The sequence below is a fragment of the Lissotriton vulgaris genome, chromosome 8 (genome assembly GCF_964263255.1).
Source record: "Lissotriton vulgaris chromosome 8, aLisVul1.2, whole genome shotgun sequence".
NCBI lineage: Eukaryota > Metazoa > Chordata > Amphibia > Caudata > Salamandridae > Lissotriton > Lissotriton vulgaris.
In genome coordinates, this window is record NC_141696.1 from 1,549,927,173 (window position 1) to 1,549,938,669 (window position 11,497).

The 11,497-nt window shown below is 42.4% G+C and overlaps 1 long non-coding RNA gene across 1 annotated transcript; it reads right to left on the reverse strand.

Annotated features, from left to right (window-relative positions):
* Window positions 1-3,000: 3,000 nt before the first annotated feature.
* LOC147700354 (uncharacterized) lies at window positions 3,001-9,160 on the reverse strand. The gene is made up of 5 exons (XR_015299408.1): window positions 8,942-9,160; window positions 5,736-5,863; window positions 4,252-4,327; window positions 3,541-3,591; window positions 3,001-3,307 (listed from the first exon to the last, which is right to left on the reverse strand). It is a non-coding gene; the product is annotated as an uncharacterized LOC147700354 (long non-coding RNA).
* Window positions 9,161-11,497: the final 2,337 nt, after the last annotated feature.

Here is an 11,497-nt window from a genome sequence, read left to right on the forward strand (position 1 = left end):
GGTGCCCCTGAGTGATGTGGTGGTGTCCTGAGTGATGTGGTGGTGTTCCTGAGTGATGTGGTGGTGTTCCTGAGTGATGTGGTGGTGCCGCTGAGTGGTGCCCCTGAGTGATGTGGTGGTGCCCCTGAGTGATGTGGTGGTGTTCCTGAGGGATGTGGTGGTGCCCCTGAGTGATGTGGTGGTGCTCCTGAGTGATGTGGGGGTGCCCCTGAGTGGTACCCTTGAGTGATGTGGTGGTGCCCCCGAGTGATGTGGTGGTGCCCCGGAGTGAAGTGGTGGTGCCCCCGAGAGATGTGGTGGTGCCCCCGAGAGATGTGGTGGTGCCCCCGAGTGATGTGGTGGTGTCCCCGAGTGATGTGGTAGTGTCCCCGAGTGATGTGGTGGTGTCCCCGAGTGATGTGGTGGTGTCCCCGAGTGATGTGGTGGTGTCCCTGAGTGATGTGGTAGTGTCCCCGAGTGATGTGGTGGTGTCCCCGAGTGATGTGGTGGTGTCCCCAAGTGATGTGGTGGTGTCCCCGAGTGATGTGGTGGTGCCGCTGAGTGATGTGGTGGTGCCCCCGAGTGGTGCCCCTGAGTGATGTGGTGGTGCCCCCGAGTGATGTGGTGGTACCCCTGAGTGATGTGGTGGTGCCCCTGACTGGTGCCCCTGAGTGATGTGGTGGTGCCCCCGAGTGATGTGGTAGTGTCCCCGAGTGATGTGGTGGTGTTCCTGAGTGATGTGGTGGTGCCCCTGAGTGGTGCCCCTGAGTGATGTGGTGGTGCCCTCGAGTGATGTAGTGGTGCCCCGGAGTGAAGTGGTGGTGCCCCCGAGAGATGTGGTGGTGTCCCTGAGTGATGTGGTGGTGTCCCCGAGTGATGTGGAAGTGTCCCCGAGTGATGTGGTAGTGTCCCCGAGTGATGTGGTGGTGTCCCCGAGTGATGTGGTGGTGTCCCCGAGTGATGTGGTGGTGCCCCCGAGTGATATGGTGGTACCCCTGAGTGATGTGGTGGTGCCCCTGAGTGGTGCCGCTGAGTGATGTGGTGGTGCCCCTGAGTGGTGCCCCTGAGTGATGTGGTGGTGCCCCCGAGTGATGTGGTGATGGCCCCCAAGTGATGTGGTGGTGCCCCCGAGTGATGTGGTGGTGCCCCGAGTGATGTGGTGGTGTCCCCGACTGATGTGGTGGTGTCCCCGAGTGATGTGGTAGTGTCCCCGAGTGATGTGGTAGTGTCCTCGAGTGATGTGGTAGTGTCCCCGAGTGATGTGGTGGTGCCCCGAGTGATGTGGTGGTGCCTCCGAGTGATGTGGTGGTGCCCCCGAGTGATGTGGTGGTGACCCTGAGTGGTGCCCATGAGTGATGTGCTGGTCACATCACATCACATCACTCTGGTTTTCTGTGTAGTGAATCACTTTTGCACATTGGCTCTGAAGGCCAGGTCTATTTCTTCTTCTATGGTGCTAGTTATAGCTGTGTGTTTAAATTTAGGCAATTCCAACTCCTGTGGCTTTCAAAAGTATGACTTTTACCCTGGTCAAAAAGGAAGATCATCCTGGAGTGATTCTGAAGTCATTGGATGACGTCTCCTGCAATTATCTGGGGACGTCATCCCAAACCATCCTGAAGTCTGCCCACAGGGGCGAAAATTTAAATGGGATGACTCTTACTGTAATCACAAAAACTATTCTAGGATGGTGTTCTGATGACTCTTACTGTAATCACAAAAACTATTCTAGGATGGTGTTCTGATGACTCTTACTGTAATCACAAAAACTATTCTAGGATGGTGTTCTGATGACTCTTACTGTAATCACAAAAACTATTCTAGGATGGTGTTCTGATGACTTCCACTGGCAGGGAGTGATTACCTTTTACAACTCCACGAATACTAACTGACAACTTTAGGATGAGTGTGAATTACTCCAGGATGGGCTCCAGACAATTTAAGGATGATTGTGGATTATTCCTGGATGATCCTATTACCGCTTTAGGATGGAAGTGGATTACTCTGGAATGGTCCAATGATAATTTCAGGATGAGTGTGGGTTACTCCAGGATGATTTAATGATAACTCAAAAATTAGCATAGATTATTTAGGATTACACTTTAAAAATTCCATGTTACAAGCACATTAGCCGATTGCCAGTATTCCCTTGCAGGGTCCCACTATTACTTTAGGAATATGGATTTGCTGGTTGGAAATATTTAGAGGATCACCTCCTCAATGTACCTTCCTGTCAAAAACAGGGCTCTTGGGTGCAATATGCCTTCTTTATACAATACCATGAATTATTTGCAATGCCATGAGTTCTAAAGTAAGGCCTATATTTTCAAAAGTGTCACTTAACGCAGCATAACACCCAAATTTGCTGTGTTGCATCACAGGGAGAGAGCAGGAAAGTGCCATGTCTAACCCTCTCCCTTGCACCACTGCACCATTAGGCTGTCGAGCACCATGCACACGCATTTGCACTATGGTGCAAAGGTGTCTGCGAGAGTCTAGCTTAGGTTCTTTACTGAAAGGGCCCCCTTGCAGTACAAAAAATACTATTCCAAGAAAAACCTGAAAACTTTTCCCATGTGGATGAGTGTTGTTACAAATACCAATTTGCTCTGGTTTATAAATGCTGGAAAGATTGTGTGTCAAGTCCGCATTATAAAACTTAAGCAAACCAAAAACAATACTTCCATAAATCCGTGCCCAATTATAACATCAATATTCTCCTACTCGGGAAAGATTATTTTTTAAACTCTACTGCGAGATGGGGGCACTGTACAAAATAAATCTTAGATTCCTTTTGGCTCGCTTTGTGCTGTAGCAATACCACATGCATACAAAAGTAGTGGCTTCAGCAATGTTATACTTTGCATTCAGATAAGATTAACAACTTGTGCAGCTACTCCCATACTCCTGACTCACTGGGACTTGCCTTACTTTGAGCTACAGAGCATTATATGAAGCTGTTTAATGTGGTGACCAGTGGCAAAAGACTGAAAAAAGTAGGTTAAATGAAAAAGCATCAATGGGGGTTGTGTTAACATGTAATTTTATTGATATAAAACACACCTTTGGCCCCACAGGATCAAGGATACTGAACAAGAGAACATAGAGAAAGTCCAGGACACTGTTCAAGAGGGGAAGAAATGCCAGAATACTACAAAAAGAACAAAAAGGCTTAATGAAAGGCAGCAACTTCAATGTTTATTTTTAGATTCAGAGTTTTCTTTAGTCCTCTTCCAGTATTGCAAATCTTTATAGCCAGCTTCCTTCTAATAGTGCTGTTGTCCAGTGATGGCCAGCCTTCATCCCAGCACATAAGACTTCATAGAGTCTGGAGGAAAAAGAAATAAACATACATCAGAATCATGTTAACACCACTATTTTAGGTTTTTAATAGGACTGGGCTGCCTTTAAAATGTTCCAATCCTTTTATTTCATATAGTGTGCCCAATGAGATATGGTTACAGGGGTTCATAAGTTTAACATTAAGGTTACTTGGCCAAAGAGGTAATGGGGAGAGCAAGGCATTGATTAAGAGGTAGACAGGAGGTAAAGAAGACTCACCTGTCCAAGTGAAGAAACCGCCGCTGTTGCCCAGACGCGGTCACACTTCCTCTGCAAACAGAAAACAATCAATACCAGATTTCAATTACAAAACCATCATGGAGGCAGCCATGTTGAGCCTGAACTCTACTTACAGTATTCTTATTTGGAAAACAGTCTAAAAAATTACCATACTAACCAGAAATCCAAATAGGAGCTTACAACCAAATGCTAGGAACAGGGCACCCGATCTAATTATTGGGAGAGCGGCAATTAAATTCCAACTTAAGGCTATGCACCAGATTTGCATGCCATTTGTAGCGCAAATTCTCATTGAGTTACGACCCCTCCCCAATTGCTCTTTTGCAGACAGCTGTTAGTTAAGAGAGAAGAGTCCTTGTACAATAATATGATCTAGGACCACATATGCAAACATTGGGCCCAATTCACAGAACTAACTAAAGACAAAATCCTAAACTTATTACCATTTTGGTATTCACAGAAGGCACTTCCTCATTTCGGTATTCACAGAAGTTCGGACTCCTAACTTTAGGACTCATAAATGCCTTCTGTGAATTCCGAATGGTGGGGGGGACGGCTTTCTAATGCAAAGCAGAAGGGGAATCGAAACGGGCAGAAGCAGCGAATGAAGAAAAGCATCAATAAAGATACATACAAAAGTTCTTACACAAAGGCTATAAGGAAGGCAAGCCCTAGTACACTGTACTTTACCAGTGCTCCTGAGTTTTCATAGGAATTGAAGCATCGGCAGTGGGAACACGACAGGAGGCAGCAAAGAAGTTCAACGCTGGAATAAACCAATTGTAGGCAGGAATAAAGCGGTTGTATTGATTACAGAAGGTCTTGCTTGCAGCAACGCTTGCGAGCTGCCAAAGCTCAACCTAAAAATGCATATTTGTTAACCATACGGAATAAAAACAAACACTTTAGAAAAACATATACAAATGATTTACATTATGTAGAAATATATTGCAGGATTTCCCAAAACCATCGACGATAACCATTGAGTCAATTTTGCTCGGGTTTGTCACAGCAGGTAAATAGACGAAGTACGCAAAATGGGGAGATGAATGGTAAGGGTATGTGAAGCACAGAAAGGGAGAAAAGGTGAGGCTAAAGAAGACCGGATGTATTAAAAAGGACTACAGGCAGAAAAGTCAGAGCTGAGCAGAAGGGGAGAGAAGCGTTAAAGGGAGGGGGAGAAGGGAGGCTGAAGAGGAGACTAAGACTGAAGAATGCTGGCAGGAAGCAACTGAGTGGAAGGGAAGGAGCAAGAGGAATGAGGAAGACGTACCCAGTGAAGAGAAATAAGGTATAAGAGGCAAAATGAAGGACATTGTAGGGTTAGGAAGGTCTAACTTGTGAAGTTTGGGGAATTAGGTATAATAACCTTTTTTTTTTTTTTTTTTTAAAGAGTTTCATATAGCGCAAACTCGACCCAAAGATTTCAGGTATCAGACCGATTTACATGAACACGAGCTTCGTTACAGATGGACACATTAATTTTTGTTAGGCGCAAGGAGATTAAGTGATTTGCATCAACATTATACATGTTTGGCCTGAAGCTTTATGACTAGAAGAATTGGGCATGTTTTAGCAATTAAAGCACCAGTGTACATAAAGGGCAGCCATTCTGAATCTTATTTACTCTTTACAAGGATGTAAGCTCTCTTAGTGAAAAGGGATTTATCCTGATAAAAATGGTAGCCCTAACATCTTCAAACATGCAATTGTTTTACTTTACACTTGCTATAAAAATAAGTGGTGGTTTGTGATTGACAGCTATACACAACAAAAGTAAAGATGATCAAGAACTGGCGAGTTTTACCAAAATTATACTGCCCATGGTTACATTCAGATTCTAACAAAAAGAAAATACAGTAAAAAAAAAAAAATTAGTCACATTTTATGATCAACTGTATAGTTGAGGATTGTCTCTCACATTACCGTTCTTGAATTTGCTATGGTAGACAGGATTACTTGAAAATGCTACATGCCCAACTAATTCACACTTCCTTAAGTGCCACATAAACATGCTATAATAGCAAGCAAAATAAGAGTTTTGTTTAAGGTGGCCCATTTGGTTAACAGACATCAAGAGGAATAATGGGGGAAAAAAAGAGTCGTAAGATTAAGTTCTGTAGGTTATATGGCCAAGAAAAATCCTGGCTTTTAATATATTATCAATCACTTACCTTTCAAAGAATCACCCGCAACTTAAAAAGCTGTCACTTCTGCCTGAAACAATGTGCTTTCATTCAGGGATCCAGCAGTGCAATCGATTCAATAGCTGTCATTTCTACTAATAAAGGACAGTGAATTCCTTGAGGGTCAAAGAAAATAATTATTAGGCATATGCATGAGGAAATTAAGCCCAAAAAAAAAAAAACAGGAATATGTGTAACTGTTACTACAGTGGTGTAAGTTCAGTGTTCTACCCACCTACAAGTAGCTGTTTAATGGTAGATGAATTAGTTCTGTTTTTGTAGACTGTTATTGGCAATGGCAAACCAAAGAAGAAATCCATATCAATGCTGATGGAGCGAAATGAAATTCATTGCAAGACATTTTGTAGGGTTGACTATTTACACACAGAGGTTTAATATTCAGAGTTCAGGGACAAACCATGGAGCATAGTATGCCCTTGCAAACAGGTTCAGCGTGAATAGTCAGTTCTCGAGTATGATCCCATTTTTTGGACACCAACCGATAAGAAGTTGAGGTGAAATCACAGTTACAAGTTACAGTCTCAACTGGAAAATGCGTAGGAAGCTATTTGGTTTCTGTCATTTAACAAGTGGAAGAGCGTTTCATTGTATGAGTTCGAGGTGGTGAATGAGCGGAATCTCAACTGTGCTGAGAACAATGTCAGTGTGGTTAGAAAATGATAAAAAGCTGAACTTGCGTTGTTTGAGCGGATATATATCTGGATAATTACCTGGGATGTCCCATGACCAGCATCGAAGGCATTAGAAATGTGTCAAGAATCGTATTAGTGAAAATCTAATGGAGATAGTAAGATGCAGGAGTATTTCTTGGCAGATTGTATAGTGCTCTAGTATTAGAGTTTAAGTATTTGTCAAGGGTGGGGTAGAAGGCATAAGTAGGATAGTCTAGGTTTGTAAAGAGATGGCAATATATAGGACCATATTACACAGCTACCCGTTATGTAGTTTTACATTGCATGTTTATTCTGGGGTAGTTAATAAAAAAACGTTTCTTCAAAGTGCACCTAAACATGAGAACTGGTTGGAATTAGATTATTTAGGTTTTATCTTTAATAAACAATGTGTTCATTAGAAAAATAAAAATGGCGAGGGTCAGTGGATTTATACTAGTCTGCCTGCAGTGCTGATGGCAGGATTATAGATTTACTGCAATTGCCATTTAATTTAGATATTTCACCAGAAAATGTTGTTACTAGCTCTAATAGATAATTAGCCAAACAATATGCATTTTTTTATTAAGAATTTAGTTAACGTTGCAGCAGAGTGCTTTGGGGGCTCTTGTTACGATTATGAAATCAGTATTTCACAGGCAACTGTAAAAAACAAATTGCATATTTTAAGGTACCCTACAATATATTGGTTGTTATACCACAGCTTTTTGTTCAATAGAAAAGAAAAAAAAAACACCAAAACCTGATTGATTTTATATGTTTGCTGAAAAAACAAAAAGGTTAAAGTAACCTTATAGTTAGGTGAAATGTTCAGTTACATTACGTTGAAACAAAAAAAAAAACTGAAATTTGCCAGTCATAGTTCTCAAGTAACTATAACTCACTTCCCCACCATGCACAGCTTTCTTATCAATAATTTAACTGAAAATGTTGCAGTGATCTTATCAATGATGGTATAGAAGATGTAATGAGTGATATAATATGTGGTGAAGTTAACAATGCCTGGCGAGGACACAAGTTATAGTTACCTGAGATAACTAACTGGCTTATTTCAGTTTTTAGCATTGAAAACGCTATGTTGTTATTGAACATTTCACTAAACTATAATGGTACTTTGGCTTTTTTTCCAGTGAATTTCTATTTTATTTTTTTAAACCGGAAGTAATATTTTGTTACAATGCGTAAAGCCAGCCCTCCTCCCGCACGTCAGGACTTGTGGTCAACCCACACGGAGGCAACCCCTCCTCTCCACCAGCAGCCAACCTCACACAGCGCACAACCTTTCCAACATTACATACTGGATTGTGTTGTTGTCCATGGGCAGCTTATGTGGACATAGAGTGCTGGCTGTGCAGATATATATATATAATGGTGTGCATGCTGTTGCAGATGGTGTAGACCATTAATGCTTGGTGTATCAACGTATGGGAGCATACTTGTGGTTCTGCAGACTTAACACTTGGTGTGCAGTTGTAAGTTACGTTGAATGGGGTTGAATGAGTGATATGGTGAGTTTGTTGGCAGAAGAGGTCACCTAATAAAGAGGTGTAACATGATGTTAAAGAGGCACCTTAACTCAAGATTGCCATAGCTTGTCAATTTTGTAGCAGTGGTTAACATATTAGATATTTTAACTCCCCATCAACTTTCTTACGGAATTTTATTTTCTCTCTATGTTAGCTTATGATGGTGGTTCTGTGGATGTACTATAGCGAACATGAGGTTAATTGTGTGGACATCTGGTGTTGCTTGTATGATGATGGTTGTTGTATAATGTTGTGTGGACATAGGTCGATAAATGGGTGCATAGTGTATTTTTGTTGATGTATGATGGTGATTGTGCTGGTACATGATGGCATTTATGTGGATGTACCCTGGTGGGAGTGTGCAGTATCTAGTTGGTTTTATTGGCAAATGACAGGGGATGGCTGGACATAATGACGGTTTGGTGGAAGTGTGACAGAAGTAGTTCAGATTAATGATGGCAGTTGTGTGCACTTGTGATGGGTGTTTTGGCATACACCAGTGGTTGGGTGTGTATATGGTCCTGTGTTTTTTATGATAATGGTGAATGTGTTGGATAAGGACAGAGGGAGTGTGCACATGACAGTGGGTGAACCTTACCGAAGTGGGTTCTTTTGATGTACGATTATGGTGGCGTGCAAATATAGTGGTGGTTGTGTTGGCATATGTCAGTGGTTCTTTTGATAATCTAATCACAGTGAGAATTGTAGTGGCTGCAGACTGAGCTGTAAACAGCAGGAAAATAGGCAGAACAGATGGGCCAATACACATGCTTTATTTAGTACATGAAATATATTTGTAGGCAGGGCAAAGACCCACTTCTGTAACTTTAGCTGAAATCATTAAAATATGAACATTATGACAGTGTTCAAGAATAAGCACAACCTGAAAGTTTACAGAAGGTATGGAAATGGACATTTGGGCGGATGCTGACAGGTACAATGGGAGTCAGCCACATGGCCTTCTCGTGGCACTTACATCAAATGGAGAACGGCAAAACATTCTCCTTCCAAAAGCCTGTGCTGATCTGGCATTCCGAAGGAAGTGGCAGCTCTTCAGATGCAAATCTAGGCTCCCACGAGGGACAGCAAATCAGGTTGGACCTGGTTTTGGTCACAACAGAAGGCCTCAGCAATCAGCATTTAAATGGAGGGCCTGGCTTCTCAGCACCAAGCCAGCACTCTAATATTAAAATCACTGCGAAAAAACAGGAGCCTCGTTGAGTACACACTAGCACAAGCATGCTGCCATAAAGGTGTTATTAAAAGTTTTTAACGAAAGCCACAGCATGAAAAACAGTGCTCCTTAAAAAAAGGGGCCAGCGAGAATTGAAGACAGCTGGAGTGTGCTGCGAACGCGGTTGGTTTGCTCTATCACTTACGCTGTAAGCAAAAGTTAATTTGCCCAAAATATCTGCAGAACCATACATCTCTTCTTTTTTAAGACGTCACTGCTTGAAACTAAGCTTTTATGTGACCATTTTGCATGTACTCGATCCCCCTTCCCAAAACTGCAAGGAAACGGGTATTTTATCTCTGACCCCGAAAAAGATCATCCCAAAATCTGAATCCAAACACATAGAAAAGCGGAAACAGCTCTTGCCTGCACAAACGTGCAGATTACTTACGCCACATCCTGCTGGAGGCACTACTGGACTCGTGAGACTACAACAAAGTAATGCCTTTTAAAACACCAAAATACATTACGCGCTATATAGCTTTGGACACGTGGTAATACAACCCATTCGTGGAGAGGATGTGGCCTAACGGCCAGAGCTGCGTATTTGGAGCTGGTGAACCAGGTTCCTGTAATTATGGGCAAATCACTTGTCTTCCGATGCCTACCAACCAATGAATGTGTGTCTGTAACATGATTTTAAAGCGCCCTGATACTTTCGGGACGAGTTCGCGCTAAAAACTACCCGCAAAAAAAGGCAATCCCAGAACTGAGCCCCGCAATTAATACCTGATGCCTGCTAGATAAACAATCTCCAATAATTTCGGTTGCAGAATCTTCCCGCAGCAGTCCGGACAACCAAGCTGTAGAAACCAAAAAGCAATCGCCATCGCTCAACTCCCAAAAATCTCGACGGCTCTCACTTTCCCTCGCCATCACAACGTTCACCAAACATGGCTGTCCAAGTGCAGAACTTCCGGCGTGACCGGAAGTGGGTGGTAAAAAAAATCTGACCAGTCCCTATTCTAGTCCGATTGCACTTTTACAGACAAGCGCGTGCGAAAGGATGAGCAATTCTACATCTGAAACGGTAGGAAATATAAATTTGAGCATTTAGCCTTGTCTGAAGTGCTTGTTTGAACTGCATCTCTGGCACCAACAAGCTTCACACGGCCTCTTTCTTCTTCTGCTTCTCCGTATTGCATTATGGGACATGTAGTTTCAGCTCTAGTACCACTTAACCAATACATATGCATGAAAAACGGCAGGGGAAAAGGTCAGATGGAAATAACATAAGTATTTATTTTAATTTTTTATTTTACAGAGTTTTATATAGCGCGAACTTGACCCGAATTGGGTATCAGAGCGCTTTACATGATCACCAGTTGCATTACAGGAGGACACCTCCCCGTGCACACCTATTTTCCAAACAAGTAGGTAGAAGGCACTCAGTATAATTCTTTCAGGAATTGAAAGACTGCAACAAAATCTGGTATATATATATATATATATATATATATATATATATATATATATATATATATATATATATATATAGATACTCTTTTGTGCTAGACACGTCTCACTTTACACGCGAGTGTCAAATTTCTCACGCCCTCCTTCACTGATGCATGCGAGAAAAAACAAACACTACAACAAAAGAAAGCAAGGATCCCTGGCCATGTATAAAGACAGCTCCCTCAGAAAGTAAACATTTCGGCATTCTCTTCTATTATCGAGAAACACGCATAAAATTCCACAATTCATAACCCTTGTCTATACACAGACCAAAGAAAATCTGGTCCGCGTGCAGCGTTCGGTGCTTCCACGCTACACAGCCCAAGTGTGGTCACTTTTAAAAAAGATTTGGCTAACAACCTCACGCATCTTCTAGACCACTGGGTGTAAGGATCAAATACAAAAAGTGCCCGGAATAACCGATCACATTCTTTACACGCAGTCCTCATGAAGCACGGGCCTGCGCCGACCCTTTCCCTTGAACCCCCCTCCATCAGTGGATGGCTGGTTTGGAGATGTACAGCATGCGCAGGCAGTCGAGAAAACAGAGCGCTATAGGTCCGTTGCGTGCACAGCCTCACTTGGGTCTGAGCAGGACTTCAGGCGTGCTTTCAAATTCGTTGATCGCTGTAAAGGGTTCGTGTTATGAACTAAGCCAAGCTCAGTTTAACCTAGAATGTCTTTTTAAATATCACTGCCGATTGAATCACACCCACACGGGTTCAAGAGTTGGTAAATATTTTTTAATCTAATGCCAAAAATTGATGTTGCTAGTTTTTAAAGTATGTGCAAGCTTTCTTTTCTGCACATTTTATGTAGCGAAAACTTGCTTTACATGGG